This window comes from Tachypleus tridentatus, chromosome 13 (genome assembly GCF_004210375.1).
Source record: "Tachypleus tridentatus isolate NWPU-2018 chromosome 13, ASM421037v1, whole genome shotgun sequence".
Lineage (NCBI taxonomy): Eukaryota > Metazoa > Arthropoda > Merostomata > Xiphosura > Limulidae > Tachypleus > Tachypleus tridentatus.
In genome coordinates, this window is record NC_134837.1 from 37,257,427 (window position 1) to 37,280,312 (window position 22,886).

The 22,886-nt window shown below is 34.9% G+C and overlaps 1 protein-coding gene across 5 annotated transcripts in view; it reads left to right on the forward strand.

Annotated features, from left to right (window-relative positions):
• LOC143238552 (myocyte-specific enhancer factor 2-like) overlaps positions 1–22,886 on the forward strand; it is a 166,558-nt gene that overhangs the window by 80,850 nt on the left and 62,822 nt on the right. For 3 of the 5 annotated variants that reach the window (XM_076478890.1, XM_076478894.1, XM_076478891.1), the window contains one exon: positions 13,069–13,132. The exons of the other annotated variants lie outside the window; for them this stretch is intronic. The gene's annotated coding sequence lies outside the window, so the exon portion shown is untranslated. The remainder of the gene's footprint in view (positions 1–13,068; positions 13,133–22,886) is intronic. 5 annotated transcript variants of the gene reach the window in all.

Here is a 22,886-nt window from a genome sequence, read left to right on the forward strand (position 1 = left end):
ACTTGAAGACGAAAACAACATTTGTAGAAACCTTTTTTAAACGAAATGAAAGAGGATCACTGCAGTAGAGATGTCTAATCATCTTGGATCAAAAATACAAGTGTCACATTTACGACATCGGCTATGTTTATGGCAAGATGTAATGCTATAGTTCCTTGTATAATTTTTTGATTGAATAGGGTGTATCTTAGATGGACGTTTAAACGTGGTTTGCTTCGCGTTTTATTCCCTTCAGTGTAATAGCCACCAAATCTTATCAGTTGAGAAACATTAAATCATATGGAGCAGATTATTAAGTTTGAAGTTGTTTAACTAGTTTTCGAATAGTTTCGAAAATAGTTTAAAATGTTTTTGAAATATTTACACAGTAGTTTTTGTTTTGCTTTCTTTCACTTATGTGATTGCTTACTTACACGCCACTACAACATGCTAGCAGGAGAACTGAGATATGAAACGCAAACAGTCTGTTTGAATTACGTGAAAAAAAACATCCCCTTGTGTTATAGGATATAATTTAACGGATTAGTTACAAACATTTTTTTTTGTCGTAACCGTTCGAAGCATTATTAGAATTATAAAGTATGATAATGTGGGTTAAAAATGATCACCAGGTGTAAATTCGAAAGAAATGGAATGTAAGTGTACAAACACATCAGTACTAAGAATTTGAAAAATAAAGCCGGGAACAAATATAAGTGTGATACGAAAATCGCAATTGTAGAATTGAAACGAAACAAATTTTTCCATTAGCTAATGCCTGGAAGTAGATAACCTTATATATTACGTAAAACATAAATGCTAGTAAGTTTTAGCAAATAAAGACAACGTTTTTGAATACCGAAAAATAAATACCCGCTGGAAACATCTGTTTGTTGTATATTTTTTATTGAAATTTTCTCTTGAAGTAGCTGAAGTTAGCTTAAGGTACAAAAAAAAGGTAATTTTATTTATTCGTCAACTTGTGAAACAAATGAAGAAGAAAAATTGTTATTTTTGGTTTTAGTTTAATTTCGCCATCTGCACGTTTTCAGCACGCGTGCGCGTGTAAATAAGTGATATTTTCAACATAGGTTAAGATTTAACATAATTTTTTTTATCAATTAAAGATAATTTTTTATTGAAACTGCCCCTCTCTCCAGTGATACAGCGGTATGTCTGAGGATTTACACCGCTGGGGACCGGATTTCGATACCCGTGGTGGGCAGAGCACAGATAGTGTAACTTCATTCTAAATTCCATACAACCAATAAAGCTTATAACTCTATAAATCTGGTTTTTATAGCCACAGTGGATACAGCACAGATAATCCATTGTGTAGGTTTTCGCTTAATAGCAATCAAACAAACAATAGAAGAAAGAGTTCACATTGTAATGGTTTTTCGCTTGAATTGTTTGTATGTTGAAATTTTAAAAAGAACCTACGTTTATATTAATTCACTGTCAAACATCCGCTTTTGCGGTTAAAGGACATATTAATAACTAGTGTAATACTTTGTTTTTGGTTTTAAATTTCGCGTAAAGCTACACGATGGCTATCTGCGCTAGCCGTCCCTAAGTTAGTAGTGTAAGACTAGAGGAAAAGCAGCTAGCTAGTCATCACCACCCACCGCCAACTCTTGGGATACTCTTTTACCAATGTATAGTGGGATTAACTGTAACAGTATAATGCCTCCACGGCTGAAAAGGCAAACATGTTTGGTATTACGGGGATTCGAACACGCGACCCTAAGATTACGAGTCGAACGCCTTAACCCACCTGGCCATGCCGTAATATTTTGCATCATTACGCAGGGTATTCGAAAAGTCAGAAACAATTTGCTGCTTTTCTTAATTTCAGATTACCAGCTAATTATGGCGCTGTGCAAGCCTGAGAAGGTCGAATTAATCCTTCTGTTAATAACAATTGTTTAGAATTACAAGGACAACATGCGGTTTCAGACTTTTCGGACTATATTTGCGGACATACAGCGCTAGAAACCAAGTTTCGATACGAGGTAGAGAGAGTATAAATAGTTTTATGTGTAGCTGTGTGTTTAATTATAAACACACAAATACATCTCTCAATGATATTTATTGCAGTTTAAATGAATAGTAAGAAGTCTCTGACTATGGAAAAGGGATCTTTTGTTTGTTTTTTGGAATTTCGAGCAAAGATACACGAAGGCTAACTGCACCAGCCGTCCCTAATTTAGTAGTGTATGTGTGTGTGTGTAGGTGTTTTTCTCATAGCAAAACCACATCTGGCTGAGTCCACCAAGGGGAATCAAATCCCTGATTTTAGCGCTGTAAATCCGTGGACTTACCGCTGTACCAACGTGGGACGATTTAGCGATGTAAGATTAGAAGGAAGTCAGTTAGTCATCACCACCCATCGCCAACTCTTGGGCTACTCTTTCACTAATGAATAGTAGTATTGGCCGAAGAGTAAAACGCATCCACGGTTTAAAGGGCAAGCATGTTTTGTGTGACGGGTATTCGAACCCGCGACCGTCAGATTACGAGTCGAGCCTCCCATTCACCTGGCTTTTCCCGGACGGAAAAGGAATTTAACCCCTCGCATACTACAGAGGCATACTTCTATTCCCAGGGACTGCATTAACGCATTTGATATGGAGTTTTCATATTAAATTCAGTGATATGAGATGTGTAGGACCCCTTTTCAACAAAAGGTAGAATAAGCAACCAAGAATAAAAGCTTTTGATAGTACTTCAAGTTTCCCATTTTTCACCGAAAATACAAAATATCTGATCTTAAAAAGATTAAGACAGAAAATGTTGTAAACAATTACTGAAATACATTTATTTTAATACCTACTTCTATTTCAGTTTGATGCATGTGATCATATTGTTGGATGTCTATTGCGCAATTCTTGCCTGTTCTCTAAATTTGTAGAAGATTCTTGAAAGCAAGAATCAACTGTACTTGCTTTATGAAAACGCTAGCTATTTTTTCGAACGTTGCTGAAAGTTGGAGAATCTCGCGTGATTGGTATACAAAACCGATGCGCTGAGAGACAGGAATTATTATTGTTCAGCTACATTCAATATACTACAAGCCTCGGAAGCTATAATTGTGATAAACACTTATTAATAGAAAAAACTACAAGATTTGATTAGGAACGTGTGTAGCTTTTGAACATTACAAACTGTTCAACTTAAATGAATTAACTTCGGATGTTAATATTTCTACATTAAATATCTTTGTCGGTAAGAAGTCAGTTTATAAGCGGCGTGAGGCCACCCAAGCTAAACTAGCTTAAGTTGTTAATTAAACACAAAGCTATACACTGACATCTGTATTCTGCTCATCACGGGTATTCAAACCTGGATTCTAGCGTTGTAAATCCGCAGACATACTGCTGTGCTACTAGAGGGCAACTAGCTAAAGCGAAATGTATCAGTATCAACTCAGAATTAATTTGCTGATTGTGGACCTGGATCATCGATAAAATATTCAGTTTTAGACCGGATAGAAGACTCAGTATTGTCTGTAAGTTTGTCAAACTGTTGTATATAAATTATTATTGTTTATAATAACCGTTATTATAAATTTTATTGTTTGTATATTAAAATATATTTGTGTTAAGAAAGAAGAGGCAAATACCATAAATTTGATACATTACGAAATTCACATAACTGCTAAATTCAAATTTCTGGCTATTTGAAATCGTAATATGTAACGTACGTAACATAATAAATCGGAGACTCGTCTAAGGTAAATTATAATACGTAACAATATTCAGAGCCTATGTTATTAATGACTTCCAACATGTTTTAATTCCTTGACTACGTATCTGTATCTCGAGGCTCACTTTAAAACTGATTTGATCAGTAATAACTAAGTAGTGGAGGGCTGTGTCACAGTTAATTTTTTTTCTTGTGCATTTTGTTCTTGTTACATTAAACCATGATTAATACTGAAAGTTGACAATGATACTGAGGCCCAGCTAAAATCACAAAAACTAGCACTCGTTTTTTGTTTTGTTTTTCTAATTTAATACGCCATTATTTCATCATTGTATCTGAATTTAGAAAAATAGATTTAACCACTTTTTAATCGAAAGTAAGTACACAATGGAAAATCAAAACCATAGACTTTTAACCGCTCCCTTCCCCAGCGACTCAGCGGCGAGCCGAAAGGCCTATAACAATAACAATATTTCGGTTTTCGATAGCCATGGTTGGCATAGTACAGATAATCCATTGTGTGCTATAACAATAGAAAGGCCTATAACAATAACAATATTTCGGTTTTCGATAGTCATGGTTGGCATAGTACAGATAATCCATTGTGTACTATAACAATAGAAAGGCCTATAACATTAACAATATTTCGGTTTTCGATAGCCATGGTTGGCGTAGTACAGATAATCCATTGTGTTCTATAACAATAGAAAGGCCTATAACAATAACAGTATTTCGGTTTTCGATAGCCATGATTGGCATAGTACAGATAATCCATTGTGTACTCTTGCGCTAAATAACACAAACAAATCTTTGAAGTGGCATTTTAATTGTTTAGCACAATGGCTACTTTTAGTAAATACACAAATATTTACATATGTGTGTATATTATTTACGATATGTACGTCCTAAGCCTAAACGTTAGACAAAATTAGAAGGTATTTGTATTTTAATTACAAATTGAAAACAATTTGTCATAAAATCATTTACGAGCTACTAAGATGTCACTGCTGGAGCTTGGCCCGGCATGGATAAGTGATTAGAACGCTCGACTTGTAATCTGAGGGTCGTCGGTTCGAACCCCCGTCACACCACACATGCTCATCCCTTCAGACGTGGGGGCATTATAATGTTTTGTTCAATACCACTATTAGTTGATAAAGGTTATTTCAAGAGTTGGCGGCGGGTAGTGATTACTAGTTGCCTTCCCTCTAGTCTTAAACTGTTAAATTTGCTTGTGTAGCTTTCCGCGAAAATTCAAAAACAAGCAATTACCTCATAACTCCGTTCGGCTAATTTCCCTGAGGCGCAAACGATGGCTTTGATTGGATGCTGGTCAGTCTACTTTCAAGATTACCTCAGTTTTGGCTTATTAAAGGTGGGAGAGGGGTGGCTTATGTATAAGTACTCTGAGGAAACAATGATAAGGGTTAAGTTCTAGCTCTTTGAAATGTTAATTGATCTTAATGAGTAGGCTAGGGCCTAATGCTGCAGGAAGGAATGTTCAAGGTTCGAGTACAGATGCGCCATTGAACACTCTTTAATACTCTAATCCGCGGGAACGTTCTAACTATGACAGTTATTTCGGCTAAAAGTATTCGTACATGCGGTCCTGTTGATTATGTCCTTTCCTCTTGTCAGCAGTTCTAATGTAGGTTCGATCTGACAGTTTATTTCAACTGTATAACTAAATGATTACCAAACTCTTATATACATATTGCGAACCGTGGCATCTGTCCGAACGTTCGTTTGTCTCCAATTTGGAAAGCTGTGCACGCAGACAAAGCTCAACATTCACTTTTGAGATGCCGGTAGAACAGGTATGAATAATGTTTATTTAAGATTTTTATTTCACAAGCATGATATTCTACACTAATTTGAAGATAGCCATGGCATCTCACTATCATTCACACTTCAAAATGTGGCGTACCGTAAAGAATAAGAATATAGATTTACCGTATACTCAACAATTACTTTTCGTGGTAGGCTGGTTAAGTAACTCAGAGCTTTGGCTCAGAGTGAAACCAAGAGTGCAACACAATTAACCTTTTTAAAAGTCCGTGCAATAATGTAAATTGATAGATTAACTTAACCTCTTTCCGTCACTGGAGACGGGTACTCTTGCTAGGCTATCCTAAACGTTTCCCACCACTAGAGGCAGATTCGTTTACTTGTACTTGATAGAGATAACTTTAAATGAGCATGATTTCTTTTTGTAAAACTATGAAACTTACATTTTTTTTAAAGAAAAGTTTTATTTGTTTGTTTGGAATTAAGCACAAACCTGTTCAATGGGCTATCTGTGCTCTGCCCACCACGGTTATCGAAATCCGGTTTCTAGTGGTGTGAATCTGCAGACGTGTCGCTGTGCCACTAGGGGGCCTTTTTTAAAGTATAATTCCGAAATGTTGTAAAATTGTAAACTGACATCTTAGAATATTATAATATATGGTTATTAACGTTTTTTTAATGTCTTGATGTAGTTATACCACGAGATTATTCTGATGAAAATTTGAATCTTTGAATTTTTAAAAATTTGAAATATAGATATACGTCCTTAACAAGGTATATTTGAGAAAGAGCATGCTATTAAAGACGAAAGCATCTCTCTGTACTTTTCCGAAATGCTTTGTTCTTGTAGCAAACAACATTCTCTGGTGGCTCAGTGGTACGTCTGAGGGCTTGTATCGCTAAAAGTCTACTGGGCAGAGCAGAGATAGCCCATTGTATAGCTTTGCGCTTTAAAACAAGTACCAGCAAGTAACAGTTTTAAAATAATGGATATTTAATCACAATTATACGTTGTATTCGTTTAAAGGATTTCTTTGAATCACATTTCGTTGTAAAAAAATTTTTTTTACTCAATAAACCAGCCAAATAACAAGTAGTAACGTACTTACCATTAAATTTATCGATATAATCATGAAACGAATGTGTAGTAATTATCCAGTAAATCCATAAACAGAAGAATGTGGATCCAGACGATTTCTGTTCACTCACTCTCAGCGATTAGTGTGCTTCGACTTTGTATCAGAGAAACAGTGGCTCACTCACTCTCAGCAGTTAGGGTGCTTGGCCTTTGGATCAGAGAAACAGTGGTTCACTCACTTTTAGCAGTTAATGTTCTTGGACTTTGGATCAGAGAAACAGTGGTTCACTTTCAGCGATTAGTGTGCTTGGACTTTGAATCAAAGAAACAGCGGTTTGCGATCCGTTTTTGCAATAAACACACTTTGCAGTTTGGAACAGTCCGGGTGTCTCATGAAAGTTATACTGAAAACCCATTGTTTGCCAGATAAATATAGGTGAGACTGTTCGCAAGTGTGTGTTACTGTAGATGAATTAAAAGCTTTTGTTGTTTTTAAAGTATTTCTAAGTTGAAAATATTAGCTTGTTATTTGTATCTTATACTTATTTTTTCTTTTAAACGTTTTGTGTGAAATTACAGCGTTTAACTCTCTGGATTTGCATTGTAGGCTTATAGTGTGACCTCACTAGTAGGATGATGTTAAATAGTTTTCCCTCTAATCTGTCGTTATAAAACGAGTGAATCCTATACACATATATCCCTTAATGACCTTTACAAGAAAACCTCTACACGATGCTACATCAAAGTAAATAACTTTCTAAAACAAAAGTTAACTTTATAATTTTATTTATAACATTTGTTAGTAAATCAACAATGAAACAAACTATATTGTTGATTTGAAAATTAGAAGTATTTCATTACCTAGGGCAGAATTATATTTTTTGTTTTGCCACGGTCTGCATTGATTTCCTAAAATAACATTGTGATCAACCCAATGTGCTCTTCTTGTCAGATTGTAGATGCCTCATGTAATTCGCAAGCACGTGCCACCGTATATTGATTAAAAAAAACCTTTATTAAGTACTTCTAGGCTGAAGATGTTAGCTCGTATAACATAGAGCTTACATTTATCGTTCTTTCTAAGTTCTTATTCGAAGTGATAACATTCAACCCTCTAGAATTGCATCGTTGGCTTATCTTACAGGATAAGCATTTACAGGACTAACAATACGGTTTAAGGATTCTGATTTGATAAATCACATGGATTGATTCGTGTTTAGACTATCGATAATTAGTTTCAAGGTTTCGTTATTGGCTAAATCGAGGGTTAGCTTTGAGAATTTTGATTAAGTGGATTACTAGAATAAGCGTCATGGTAAATAAACCATGTTAGTCTCGTTGGGTATGTTATGAATCCTGGGTTCCCAGCAAGGGGTTCTAGTTTTATTGGGAGTAATAGAACAATTCTAGAATTTGATTTTGAGACACACTTTAGCGGTTTCAAGTGTATTGCTCATACCAGCGTAGTTCTCTAGGTTTCTTTCGTGTTTTTTTTTAAAGAAGAGCCAGATTCTTTATAAAAGTTCATCTAATTCAATAATACGGATTTAATAAATTCATGTTTACCGTGATTAAGCTGTGTCATATACGTATAAAAGGGATGGATAAGCACACAAAACCTCAATGAATTACTGTAAAGCAAAATTTGTTGTGAAGAAAAATATGCCATAACTTCTCAGTTGAATCAAAAAGTGAGTTTATAGTTCTTTATAAAATTATGATAACAACTATTATATATGTATCTTACACATTAGTAAATCTTGTCAGCTCCATTTAGATCAACGATTCTGAGAGACTGGTGAACTGTCCACTTGGTTAAACTGAATGGAGTCTTCATCAAATATACGACACATATTACACATATTGAATCTACACACGATCTTAAAACGATCCTTTTCATTCTCGTATTATCTTTAGTCACTGTGGCTAACATAATTAACGAACTAACGTTATTCTATCATTATGTTGATCACATCTGGATCCAGCCTTGTCGAAATGTTAAATCCGGGCACATTCTAGACTTAGGGATTTTACCATCGTATTATTGATCATACCTGGATCCAGCCTTGTCTAAGTGTTAAATCCGGGCACATTCTAGACTTAGGGATTTTACCATCGTATTATTGATAATACCTGGATCCGGCCTTGTCTAAATGTTAAATCCGGGCACATTCTAGACTTAGGGATTTTACCATCGTATTATTGATCATACCTGGATTCAGCCTTGTCGAAATGTTAAATCCGGGCACATTCTAGAGTTAGGAATTTTACCATCGTATTATTGATCATACCTGGATTCAGCCTTTCCACATTATCGTCACTTTTCTTCTGTAACTTTAGAAACATTCACCATCTTTTTTAGAGAAAAGACAAAGTCTAACTGCACATGAAATGAAGTCAGACATGAAAATATAAGTCTGTAGTAGCCTAAGCTTGGAGTTGCTCTGACAAATTTCCACTCTTGGCTGTATCCTCTTGCTTCTATACCGGTCTGTTTAGATTTGCTGTTAATTTTGGAAGGTTTCACTTTGGAACTTCTAATTCCAGCTAGCCAGTTACTTTTATCCACAAGTGAGACGGGTTATTTTTAAGGTCCCAACTCTGAGGTTATTCCCGTACTGGGCAGGACTTATTTTTGACGGGCTCTTGCATGTTCTTTCTTTCCGTTAGCCGTTTCGAGCATCAAGAAAGTTTCGACGTTTCAGTTCTTCACGATGAAACATTGAATTTTACTCAGGTTGATAAAACACAGAATTACACCATTGTAATGCCCTCGTCGAAAACTTTGATTTTTTTTTCACTTCCTGCTCATTACGAGGAACATGAGGGGTTTACTTATAAGATAGGTAAACGAAAACGTAACTAAGCCAAAAACAAATGATTTATTTAAGAGACCTAACTATAATTTTAATTTGGAAATTAGATCTAGTAAATCAAGTGTACTCATTTTAAAAATATTATTTTAGCTGCAGAAGTTGTATTGTTTACTTTCATATTTATTCATGAACAAACTTATCAACTTGCACGATAGTGAATCTGATGCTTAAAATTTGAGTTGTAAGTATGGCTTAAAGAACTGAATTAGATTTATGTTGTGTCTTTGGACGAGTTTGTTTTGAATTTCGCGCAAAGCTATTCGAGAACTATCTGCGCTAGCCGTTCCTAAATCAGCAGTTTAAGACTAGAGGGAAGGCAGCTAGTCATCACCACCCACCGCCAACTCTTAGGCTACTCTTTTACCAACGAATAGTGGGATTGACCGTAATTTATAACGCCCCCACGGCTGAAAGGGTGATCATGTTTGGTGTGAAGGGGATTCGAACCCTCGACGCAGAGATTACGAGTCGAGTGCCTTAACCACTTGGCTATGCCAGGCCCTGGACGAGTTTAAATTTAGTGAATATGACCATACGTTGATGTTGTGAAGTATCAGTGAACATTATGCAAAATAGATAAGAGCATGGATGTCCCCACGATATGTTACAGATGGGGGCAAGATGGTAAAGTGATATCCTAGCTATAACTAGGGAAACGATTTTTTATCTTTTATGTTATTTTTTAAATTTTGGTTACATAATCTGGGAGGAACGAGTGCTCCCTTGGGTAAGACTACGAATGAATGATCTGTTATGCAAATAACCATGACAACCGTAATCTAAAGTGGGGCATCTATAACAGAGGGGTGCAGTACACATCTGAGAGTCAAAAGTGTAACGAAAAGCGCATCACGTGACAACCGTACGAATAAAATAGAATTTAGTGAGGTAAAACAGACAAGCTGTAAAACCATAGTATTACTAGGGGTGTAATACTAAAACCATAGTAATACTATGGGGTGTAATAATATGCAAGGAATCATTACGAAAATAGTACGCTAGAAATGTGATGCAAGTAGTTACTATTGGTGTAACGTTGTGTAGCTAATTGCTGTGTGTAACGATGTACATTGACTACGGGTGTAGTACAAGAGAAATGTGACGTAGATAACTGTCACAGGTGTAGTGTTATGTAGGGAACCACCACTTGTTATTGTGTGGATGAAAACTATTTAATAACATAATGACAAAAATATTTGTAATGATAAAGTTAGGCTGAGATAAGTAGCATATTAGTATGGTCAGAACTGTGAACTGGAAAGTTATACGGATGTAGCGTAAACCTGACAAGCAGTTGTCAGGTGGAGCAGATAAGAATTAAAGGTAAACTTTAAAACTCTAAAAGTATCAAAATAAACACTCAAACTGTTATACAAATATAAACCATAAATAAATAATTAGAAGAAATTAAGATTTATTGTGAAAACTGTGGGTCTGAGAGGTGCTATGGAGTTGAATATTAGATGATTTTCTTCTTTTTTTTAGAATTTTCACTTAGGGCTACATAGGGGCTAACTGCGAGTAAGCGTCTCTAATTGTGAACTGCTAGTTAACAGCGCTCGCCGCCAATTCATGGTTACTCTTTTCTGACGAAATAATTTGATTTAATCACTATTCGTATACCGTGCTTACTCACAGGCGAACTTAGAGGAGCAAGTTGTTTTTTTTTTCTGACCACGGGACGCGAACCGTCTATTATTGAATTCAAAGATAAGTACTTATAACGTAATATATATTCAGTGCACAGATGTAGCAATTCTACGTACTATCCGGCAGTTCTCAATTTAATATTGTATTCATTACGTAAAACGGACTTAATCCAGAAGTCAAACAACATTTACGTACGTGAAGCTAAATACCATAATCTTATCATAAAGTTTGTATGTATGAAACTAAAATCATGGTCTTATTGTAACGTTTGAACATGTGAAAATAAAAGATCGTGATTTTATCACAACGTTTAAATACATGAAACTAGAAATTATTATGCTATCGCAACGTTTGTATACGTGAAACTATGAAAATATGATCTTATCACAACGTTTGAACGTTGTAAATATAATATCGTGATTTTATCGTAACGTTTGAATACGTGAAACAATGTAAATTGTGACTTTTTTGTGGTATTGAATATCTAAAAATAACTGTTAGCTAAGGATATCCTAAGAGCTGGTAGTGAATTATGTTGACTGTCTGCTTTCTGTCTTGTCTAGCTGTTTAAAATTAGGGATAATAATAGCTCTTTGCGAAGTTTTTCGGTAAGAGTTTTTTATTAAAATAAAACTCATGATGCTATTGCAATGTTTGAAATAAAGGCTTTATCGCAAAATAACTTCAAATTATTTATCAATTAATTTATATAAAATCTGATTTAAAACAACAAACATTCCAAAGAAAGCGTTGAGGAACAAAATGTTGTTAGTGTATCTTTAAAACCACAACAGTTATTTACCTCACTACCTCAAATGTTATGTTTCCAATTTATTTCAACAAACTATACTCTGTATGTTCACATTTTGGTATTTGAAGTGCTCTCAAATTCAATGTGTGGTACATTAGCATCACTGTACTATTCTGATCTAGGTGTAGCCGAAAGTGAACATTTGCTTAATATAGAAAAATCTCGGGTTTTCACTTTTTCTCATGGCTGTCTGGCTGAACACCATTCTTACTCCAACTGGTTATTTAAAGGTTGTTAAAAATCTTGGCATATGCCGTCTGTTATATATATAAAGTATATGGAGTATACTTAGGTATGGCATGGTCTGGTGGTTAGGACACTTGACTCGTAACTTGCGGGTCATGGGTTCGAATTGTTTACCGTTCCGGTCGTTGGGGCATTATAATGTAGGTCAGTCCCACTCGTTGTTAAAAGTGTAACCCAATAGTGGGCGGTGTGTGTTGTTGGTTAGCTGCCTTCCCTCTCGTCTAGGGGTTCCCTAACTTTACCAGTCGGAGGACCAACTTCAACTTCTTTACTCTATTGGCGGACCACCTCCCATTAAAAACAGTTTTTATCACGTGTAACGGGTGTATCATAAAAGCTCGATTCTAGTTTTAAGGAAAAAATACAATGAAAATAGATTTTAAATATGGAAAGTTAATAAACATCTTACAACTTACTTTAATGCGAAGGATGTCATTGGTTTGTTGAAACATTCTTACGAATTCTGGGTCAATGTCTGACATTTTCAAACAAAGATCTGGCTCCACATTTATTTTATTTCTATTCTTCTATTTTCTATGCATCGATCCCATTGTAAATTAACTTTGTTTTAGTGATCGGCAGATAAAATTGCCAGGTGTAGAACAAATTTACATAATTTAGGTTTATTACACTTATTAATTTAGGATTTATATGTATTACTACATTAATTTTAGCCCGGCATGGCCAGGTGGGTTAAGGTGTTCGACTCGTAATCTGAGGGTTATGGGTTTTAATAGTTACTCTTTCAATAAATAGTAATTTAATAAATTTGATGTATTACCATAGGGAGCCGAGGACCACAGTTTGGGAAACCTCTGCTCTAGTCTAGTTTGTGCGAAGTTCAGCAAATAAATAAAGCATACTTGGTACCAAAATCATTGCTACATTTGATTAAGAAGTAGTGTAAGTGTGTTTTGTTTGTTCCATTACAGATATTACCACGAGTGTCAAGTGTTGCAGACAATCATCACGATTTGTTAGCTTCATGAATTTCAGGTACGTCTCAATAACCGAGAGAGGCACGTGGATATCGTGTCATACGTAGACTACATAAAGCAGAGCTATTAAATCATAATTTTTCATTTGAAATTTGGAAAAATAGTTTTACATTTTTTAGACAAATTTGTATTTTCTAATTTAAAATAATTTGACTTTTTTCTCTCTATTAACTTTAATAGATAAGTTCCAGGATATCAACTTAAAAATTAGAAACTTGTTCAGGTACTTTAGAGATATATAATTTTCTTTTAATATAAACATAAATCGGTAATATTGGTAAAGGAATATTCTATAGTCCATATGGTATTGAGTTTGGTGAGTTTTAATAAAATTATCGGAAATGAAAGTAAAAAAAAACCCAACAAACAAACTATAAGTACATGTGAATTATTTCTTATTGAATAGGTATGTTTAGTGGAGAAACAGAGATAAACTCACTTTTTTAATTAGTTTTTTTCTTTGAAATAGGTGTTCTGTATAGTTCTCATAAAATAAGCGGTTTGGTTTTCACTTCTCGTTACACTACGACTTTGTATATAATAATATTTACTGAACCTTATGTGCTTTGCTAGACGTTTCTCTGTTGTATATCATTATTTTCCATATCAAAGAATATGTTTGTTTTCTATTTCGCTATCTGCGCTAGCCGTCCCTAATTTAGCACTGAAATATTAGAGGAAAGGCAGCTAGTCATCACCATTCACCGCCAACACCTTTACCAACGAACAATGGGATTGATCAACACATTATAACGTTCCCACGGCTGAAAGGACGAACATATTTCGTGAAACGGGGATTTGCACCCGCGCCATAACCACCTAACCTTGAAAAGGAAGCCCAAAGGTGTTCGACGCTGTTACGGTTTCCCGATAGTAGCAGAGTTGGTATCCTGAAATAAGTGCATGGTGGGATAGATGGAAGCCTGTTGGGTTAAAAAAAAACACACCAATAAGTAGGATTGTGGGACTTGTATGTCATGACAAAGGCTTGTTTGTTATCGACGTTCCTAACTGCCTAGCCATGCAAGGCTCAAGGGAATACGAATGAAAGAAAGCCTCGATACATTAGTTGCTATTTTGTGTTGTATATCTTAAATATAATCAACTGTTTTCTTTTGATAACAAAAATTATAAATCATTTATATATATGTTTCACAGCATTGGGGTTAAATATTAGCACAATGCATCCTGACTGTGGTTAAACTGACCATTCTTACACTCCAAACATTTTCCGCAAACGTAAAACCAAAGACTGCCCTTTACCAACTTATATGTTTCAGTAGTTTGTCAAGTACAATAGTCTCTTTTTCCTACTACGCAGGCGCTGTTTTTTTTTAATCACCATTCATCCTATAATTCCATCTCAGTACGAGGCCGATTGCTCCAACCCTACTTACATTTCTTGGTAAAATAATAATAATAAAAAAAATCATATCATATTCCACATTGCATAGTTCTGAAATCTGTATAAATATATAGCTCGCATTAATCACTCCCCCTGTGGAATCATTACAGTCGAAAATTACTTCGTGACTCGTGTACACGCTTTCTTAGAGTTCTGATTGCAATAATCAGCTGGGTAAAACTTAATTACAACCACAGTAAATTCTCGTCTTTGGAAAATAAGTATTACTTCTTCAGAATATCTATACGCAATAGGTATTCAGTTTGTTCATTTATTTTAACCAATCTTTACTCAATGGACCTCCCAGTGGCACAGCGGTATGTCTGCGGACTCAACCCACTAGAAACTGGGTTTCGATACCTGTGGTGGGCAGAGCATAGATAGCCCACTGTGTGGTCTTGTGCTTAATTTTAAACAAACAAACTGTTTAATGAAAACGACATCTATAAAGTTTAGCATATTTTTTCTAATTTTTGCTTTTATTGACTCAGGATTTTCAGCTTTTTTTATTATATTGTACGATAAACCAATTATTTCTTCCGCTTCTGAGTGGTTAGCTTATTAGGGCTATGACCTCGAATATTCACAGTTCGCATCCCGTTACTTAAAAACATACTCTACAATATGGAGTCATTGAGTGCACTGTAAGTGTAACAGACAAATTCTACTATTTGATCAGATAAGAACTGATGATGGGTGCTGTTAATTATCACTTCTCTCTAATCTAGCAGAACAAATTCAGGGACTGTTTATCGGCAGATAGCCCGCAGAATTCAATATCGGAACAAGTTAGTTTGTTTTAGAATTTCGCGCAAAGCTACTCGAGGGCTATTTGTGCTAGTCGTCCCTAATTTAGCAGTTTAAGACTAGAGAGAAGGCAGCTAGTCATCACCAACCTCCGCCAACTCTTGGGCTACTCTTTTACCAACAAATAGTGGGATTGACCGTCACTTATAACGCCCCCACGGCTGAAATGGTGAGCATGTTTGGTGCGACGGGGATTCGAACTCGCAACCCTCAGATGACGAGTCGAGTTTCTTAACCCACCTGACCATGCTGGGCCAGCGGAACAAGTAAGATATTATTACAATAACATCACAATAACGACATCAACGTCTTAAATACACAGTAAACTTCCATAAAGTTAAAGTGAAAAACTTGCTCCACATATCAATCTTTCGGTGGACAACCTGATCCATTTATTTTGCACACAAAACGATGGTGTTTCGATTTGTATTTTTATTGAAACTTTGCACAAGTACTATTAGTTTAATATTCTGAAGAGTTTATATCTGTTTTACGTTACTCGTTTTCGATATTTCTTCTTCCTAGTGGCACAGAAATATGTCCGTGGACTTTCAGCGCTAGAAGCCACGGTGGGCAGAGCACAGATAGCCCATTGAATATCATTGTGCTTAATTACAAACAAACAGGTTCACCTCTCTGTGCTGTATTACCGTTTGTGGAATATCAGCTGCGAAACATTATAATCAGTTTCTCTCCTATAAAACTGAATCTGGCAGAAATCTCTGTTATTATATTAGAAATTTAAACAGTGATACTTCTGGTGTGTAGCGTGTAAACATTTTCACGTGCTCCAAGTAGACTGAAGGATATTGTTTATTGTGTTCCCCTCCCTGAATATAAATGAAAAGTATTTTTTACTACTGTTCATCTGCTTTAAAATAAACTCAACGATTTAAAAGTATAGTATTGTAATATAATATGACCACAGGATATAAAACCAGTACTTGAATTATTCTTTTATCCCCCCCCCTTTGCAGTCCAAACTTAGTAGTACAGATGAATGGATTTTATTAACATGTAATTTCGTGGTGAACCTCGTACACTTACCAGTAGACGTTGTCTTAGCAGAACGTTCTTGAGCTGTAGGATGTTTTCACGTTCCGAGATCATGTGTTATTTTGTAATGTCTGTATATAAATTACACTCAGACCTTCTTTGCCGATTCTCCCAGATGGATGTTTGGTCGTTAGTAAGACATATTTTTCTTCGATGTGTATTTTCGTCGTGCTTTCTGTAAGGTCGTGATTATCGCGCACCACTTTGTAAACAAGAAACCCATAGTTAATCGCTTAGAGGTAAAGGAGCGAATCTTAATTAGTTCTTCCCTTATTCTTCAACTAATTTAAACAAGAGATGAAATGTCAGAGCGATGCAAGACATCTAGTCACAGGAGGTGTTCTTACACGTTGCATCATGACCTGGTTGTTTGTTCAGACAAATCTTTCCTCCTCTTTTTATTATTTTTTTCTTCCATAATTTCACAAAAAAACACACTAAGAGACACAAAACCAGGACTATATAAAGCAAGTGTAGCCTAGCGAAACTCACCTGATATTGTAATACACGTGTAATTATTCTGTTGTTCATAAATGATTTTGGTATTTTGTTCGCCGATTATCTTAATCGCACGAAACTTAACTCACAATCTGAGTTAAACATTACTCGTTCTAGCAATTAACCGTTTGAATAAGCAATGTAAAACGTATATTATACGGAAGGAAGTTATTCTGGTTCCTGTCATAATGTGTTGTTTTTCTTCATCTTCCACCGTCTTCAAAGATATGTTCTTGTTTGTTTATGAATTTCGCGCAAAGCTACTCGAGGGCTATCTGCGCTAGCCGTTCCTAATTTAGCAGTGTAAGACTAGAAGGAAGGCAGCTAGTCATCACCACTCACCGCCAACTCTTGGGTTACTCTTACCAATGATTGGTGGGATTGACTTTCACATTATAACGCCCCCACGACTGAAAGGGCGAGCATGTTTGGTGTGACAGGGATTCGAATCAGCGACCCTCGGATTGCGAGCTGAGTACCTTATCCACCTGGCCATGCGGGTCCATGTTCTTGTTAAGTTAGCGTGTTAAAATTAACAGTTTTCAAACATTTCCTAAAACAGATTTTGTAATGATGATAGTGTTCGTTGGTAAACAGCTCCTGTAATGAAAATATAGTGATCTTATTAACAATAGAATTACGTTTCTAGACGTCTTGTTATGCAAACTAGAAAAAAATGGAATGTCTCTCGTCATCACAGAAGTGTTGAAATCATCATGAAACATTTCTGCTAAATAATGTTGTATGTTATTATTCTCTTTTATTTTCTTTGCAATGAACACTAGTCTGCATCAAGCCATTTTATTAACCGCAGAGAAAACTGCTGAAGCTTCTTTGGATCCTTCTTTGAAATATGTAAAAAAGTCCGCAACTCGATTTCGTATAAATTTTTCCGGCAGGTTAATAAAGGTACGAAGCAAAGTAATAACAAAGGTCACACAATAAGAATACATTTAAGAAATATTATTATCGTTAGAAACATCACAAAAATCTCAATTTGTTGTTATAAGAAATTGTTTCTGATGCAAACAACGTAACTTTTACTCATGTGTGCAAATTATAATGTTTTAGAATGGATTTAGAATCCTAACTCAGAGAGGCTTTTGAAGAGTTACGAAATTAGATTATAATTTTGTGGCATGACGTCACTTGGAGTTATTTTGATGTCGTATCCAAAATATGCTGGTTTCGTTTTTGGTGCATCACTCACGCTTGATACTGGTGCCATCTGATCTTAGAACCAGTAGAGGTTACTACTGCTGTTGTTTGACAATAGAAGCAAGAGAGAGAGATTCTGTTACAAACTGACATTACAATTAGTAAAAGTTGGTACAAGTGTTATTTGAACGTTAGAATGGTTAGATGAATGACATTGCAATCAGTTGAAGTTGATACTACTATAACTGACCAGAGGATAAGAAATTGTTTTTGATTTAGGATATTGGTGTCATCCATCATTAAAAGTAGCGAAAATTAATACTGCTGTTATCTGATTGTAAGTTCAATAGAGTGTTCTCCTGAACGTAAGTCATTAAACATTGAATAGTTGTCATTTGACTGTAGATTCGGTAGTGTCTTCCTGAACTTAAGTCATTAAACATTAAATTGTTGTCATCTGACTGTAGATTTGGTAGAGTATTCTCCTGCACCACATAAGTCACTAAACATTGAATAGTTGTCATTTGACTGTAGATTCAGTAGAGTGTCTTCCTGAACCAAAGTCACTAAACATTGAATAGTTGTCATTTGAGTGTAGATTCGGTAGAGTGTCTTCCTGAACTTAAGTCATTAAACATTAAATTGTTGTCATTTGACCTTGGAGAAGTGGGACATTATTTTGCTTAATCCTTAAAAAGGAATCTGATATACAAATGTTAAAGGTATTTTTGATCGATAAATGTCCTAATGGTATAATTAAAACTACCAAAGTGACTTTAAGGACAATGTCCAATTTTTAAATAGAATGTTTTGTGGTTTTTTTACACACTCCTTTTCCAAATTGTGTTTCCATATATTGTTTTAATAATTTCAAATTAATATATAAATATTTGATGAAATATATTCGATATATTTGTCTGTATTGGAATCTAACAAGTTAATCAAAGTAACAATGCAATATTCAATACGAAACATACAAATCGCCCCACGCCCTGTTGTTTGTATGGTTATTTACCCGCCACTGTTTATTAAAGTAATTTCTTTTCTGACTTTGCCTCTAAAAATATGTAGCTGCATGGTGTGCTTAATGCTGGTGACCATTTCTTTATTTTTTGTCTAGTTGTTGGTCTTAATTTTTTATTTTCATTCTTCAAGTCAATTTACTCATGCGAAAACAGGTCGTGTGAAAATATGTAATTTACGCTTTTCATGCAAGCATCCCAGTGTGTCAACTTTTCTTACCTGAGGAAATAAAACGCTCTCTACTGGTTTGTGTCTGACATTAAAAACGCGTAAATTTAATATTAACACCATGCTACTTTAGAATTCGTTGTGCTTATGGCCCCAAGCATTGAAAGAGACGTTACAATACTTAGATTCCAAATTTGCACAATGGTGTATCATTTCTACAGCATAAGCAGAGTAGAATGTCGATATATCATTGTCGTGTTTCTAGCGACAATATCTTTTTCAGTAACCAGCTCTTGTCAGTATGGCCAAGCGTGTTAAGGCATGCGACTCGTAATCTGAGGGTCGCGGGTTTACATCCTCGTCGCGCCAAACATACTCGCCCTTTCAGCCGTGGGGGCGTTATAATGTTACGGTCAATCCAACTATTCGTTGGTAAAAGAGTAGCCCAAAAGTTGGCGGTGGGTGGTGATGATTAGCTGCCTTCCCTCTAGTCTTACACTGCTAAACTAGGGACGGCTAGCACTGATAGCCCTCGAGTAGCTTTGTGCGAAATTCAAAAAAACAAACAAACTTGTCAGTAACACTATGCATATATTTTTTTTCTGGTTAAAATATTCTTATTTCAAGATATAACACTGAGAGTTGAATGCTCTCAATTGTCTGAAGCTATTATTCTTATATAGTGCTCTTAATGTACAGATCTATTAAAAATCACGTAAATAAATTAAAAAACAGACAAGTTTAGTATTGTAGCACAAAAACAAATGAGAAATTTATGTCTCAGTATATCGATAAACGTTTAGCCGTAGAGTATTTCGGAACATGAAATAATCTTTCGTTCTGATAACTTAATTAAAGAGTAATCGTAATCTTCAAAGTTCTATATTTTTAGTGCCTATAATTTCACTGCCAGAGCATACTTGCAAGGGGTGTAAACCTTCAGACAAAAGCCAGTCCTTAACTATATCAGCCCTCACAAATGCCTCCTTATATTCTACGCTCCCGAAGGAGGATGGAGAGCAGCGAGATTCATAACAGCTGGTCGTATAAACATCCGTTATTTTTGCTAAGCAACGAGGTCATGAACTTGGCGTGGTTCCAAGTCTAGCCAGTTGTTTTAATTCTGCACAAAGTACATGTGTTTTTTGTTACTAAATTTAGGTTTTATAATAGCCTGACACGCCCAGAGTTTATTGAAGTATTGATAATATCTTAACTTGCAAAAACCCTTAAACGGGAAATAAAATCGATGAAATTTTTAAATCATTAGTCGATATAGAATTAAAATCGAGACAGTTATAAAACATTGACCATTAAGTACTTTATAGATTCAAGAACGTATCAGATTTATTATTCTTAATCGATATTAGCACTCAACACAGTTATTATAAACGCAGTGATATACCTGTTCAAAATTATAACTCTTGGGTAAATCGCTCATTTGATGTTCTAAATGATTTCTTAAAAGTTGTTTAGTTCGTTTTCGCGTTTAAGAACATTTTAGTGTTCCGTTTGAAACCATACCTTACACAAGTTTTTCATAATTCTTCAGATTACACTGTAAGCACTGCAATTCTGTATGCAGGAAGGTTAGAAGCATGATATCGTGCCGAAGATATAACCTAAATGAATCTCAGTTTATGTCTCGAGACATGCCACTACTCTATCCATAACTGTGCTGTTGTAATACCATTTCGGTACGATTAGATGTGTGGTTTAAATTTTCAAGACGAAACAAGGAAATCTCGTGAATCAGTGGGGAATGATTCTGAAAGCTAACACATGACTTTCAAATATAAATAAATGTAATAACTGAAATATGTCAGCTGAGATAACACGATGACGTGTCGTTGAAAACGTTATCTAAATTAACTGAGGACATAAATACAATTAATGGAAGTAGAACGCTAAAGTAATTACACAATATATATTTCAATGTTCTTCAAATCTGAAAATGGCGGCGTAATAATAGCAACATCAGGACTGTTTCCTCTTTTAATAAATTATTTAATATTGTATACTTTTTATAACCCCGTATATTCTAGAAGTGCCGTTTTAAATTATTTGAGAACACTTTTTATGTATATTGACACTTAGATTAAAGAAGTGGTCGAGAATTCCATAATAAATATATTTTTTTAATTTTAGGAATAAATTTCGAAATAATAAAGTTTTTTTTCGATACTCGATACATTTTGAGTTCACGAAAAACAAGTGTTCAACGTTATATAAACAAAACAGTGCATTCAACGGATGTCTCTTTCTCTAGTCTCTCCATTTGTCCAGTTATCTAACATTTCCAGCTACCAAGAGATGTTGTTACTGTTATGAAATTAAAAAAAAAAAAAAAACTTTTGGTTTTCTGCAACCACTGTAAATATTCTTAGAAATTCCCATAACATGAATCCAAATAATTGTTTTTACAAATACGTTTACGTTCTGAGCATGCTTGCTGACTTAAATTTTAAGACTTTACAATCATGAGGTTTTAAATTTAAACCGACTTCCTAGTTTATTATTTTCTTTCAAATGTTTGGATAGTGTGTTTATTGCACAAAATATTCTTTAAAGTGTTTTCAACTCTGGGTTTTATTTTTAGCACTACCCATTGAAGTTTTACATCATACATACGCTTTACAACCGTCATATAGGTTGTTTTTTTTTCTGGAATTTAGACAAGGTTACACAAGAGCTAGCCGTCCTTAATTTTGAACTGATTTACAAAACGGAAGGTAGCTAGGAAACACCATTTACCACAAAAACTTGAGCTACTTTAATTGAGTATAATCTGACCGTCATTTTATAACGCATCCACTATTTTAAAGTGCCAAGAAAAAAAAATTACGGGACGCGAACGTGGATTCTCAAATTTGATGTCCGGCACGTTAGCGTGCACCCTAGAGTCACTCGGAAAAACTTTAGTTTTTTTAAACAATTATTAAAACTTAACCATAGGATTGTATGATTTGTGATACTGATTAATCATAAACTTGTTTATGCATTGTTTGCGACGACATACTGCATCATAATGAGAAATTTTATTTATTTACCTGTCCAAAACTCTGAGTGTAAAAAATGGCAAAAATCAACAAAAAGAGATGAAATCACCCATTTTTTTATGTAAAATACCTAGGAATTACTAGTAGTGTAATTAGTGGGAGTAACTGTAATATTGACGATTACGTTTTTGTGTCTTACCTATGTTTTTTTAAGGATCATGCAGCAACATCTGTGAATCAACAAGTAATTTGGTGCAGAAAGGCGATGATACATAGGTCCCAACAGTAATTCTAAAAATAAAGCTCTTCAAAGCAAGTGCCATTCTCTGATTAATTTGTGTATTCCTTTCGGATTTCTCGATCAGTGTATTTTAATACACAAGTATACTTGTTATAGCCATTCGAAGTATATATGTTGTGATATTTTTACTTATATTATCATAGGAAAATAATAATTCAATTTATACGTTAGGTACATACACGTTTTGATCTTATGTTACGATTGAATTTACGTAAAGAAATAATTAGAAAGTGTAAAATGGGGATAGTTTTCAGTTTGAGATTTAACTTACCGTTATGATGTCATATTTACCAAATGTAGGTCTTCAGATAGGAACATGTGTACAATCACGTCACTT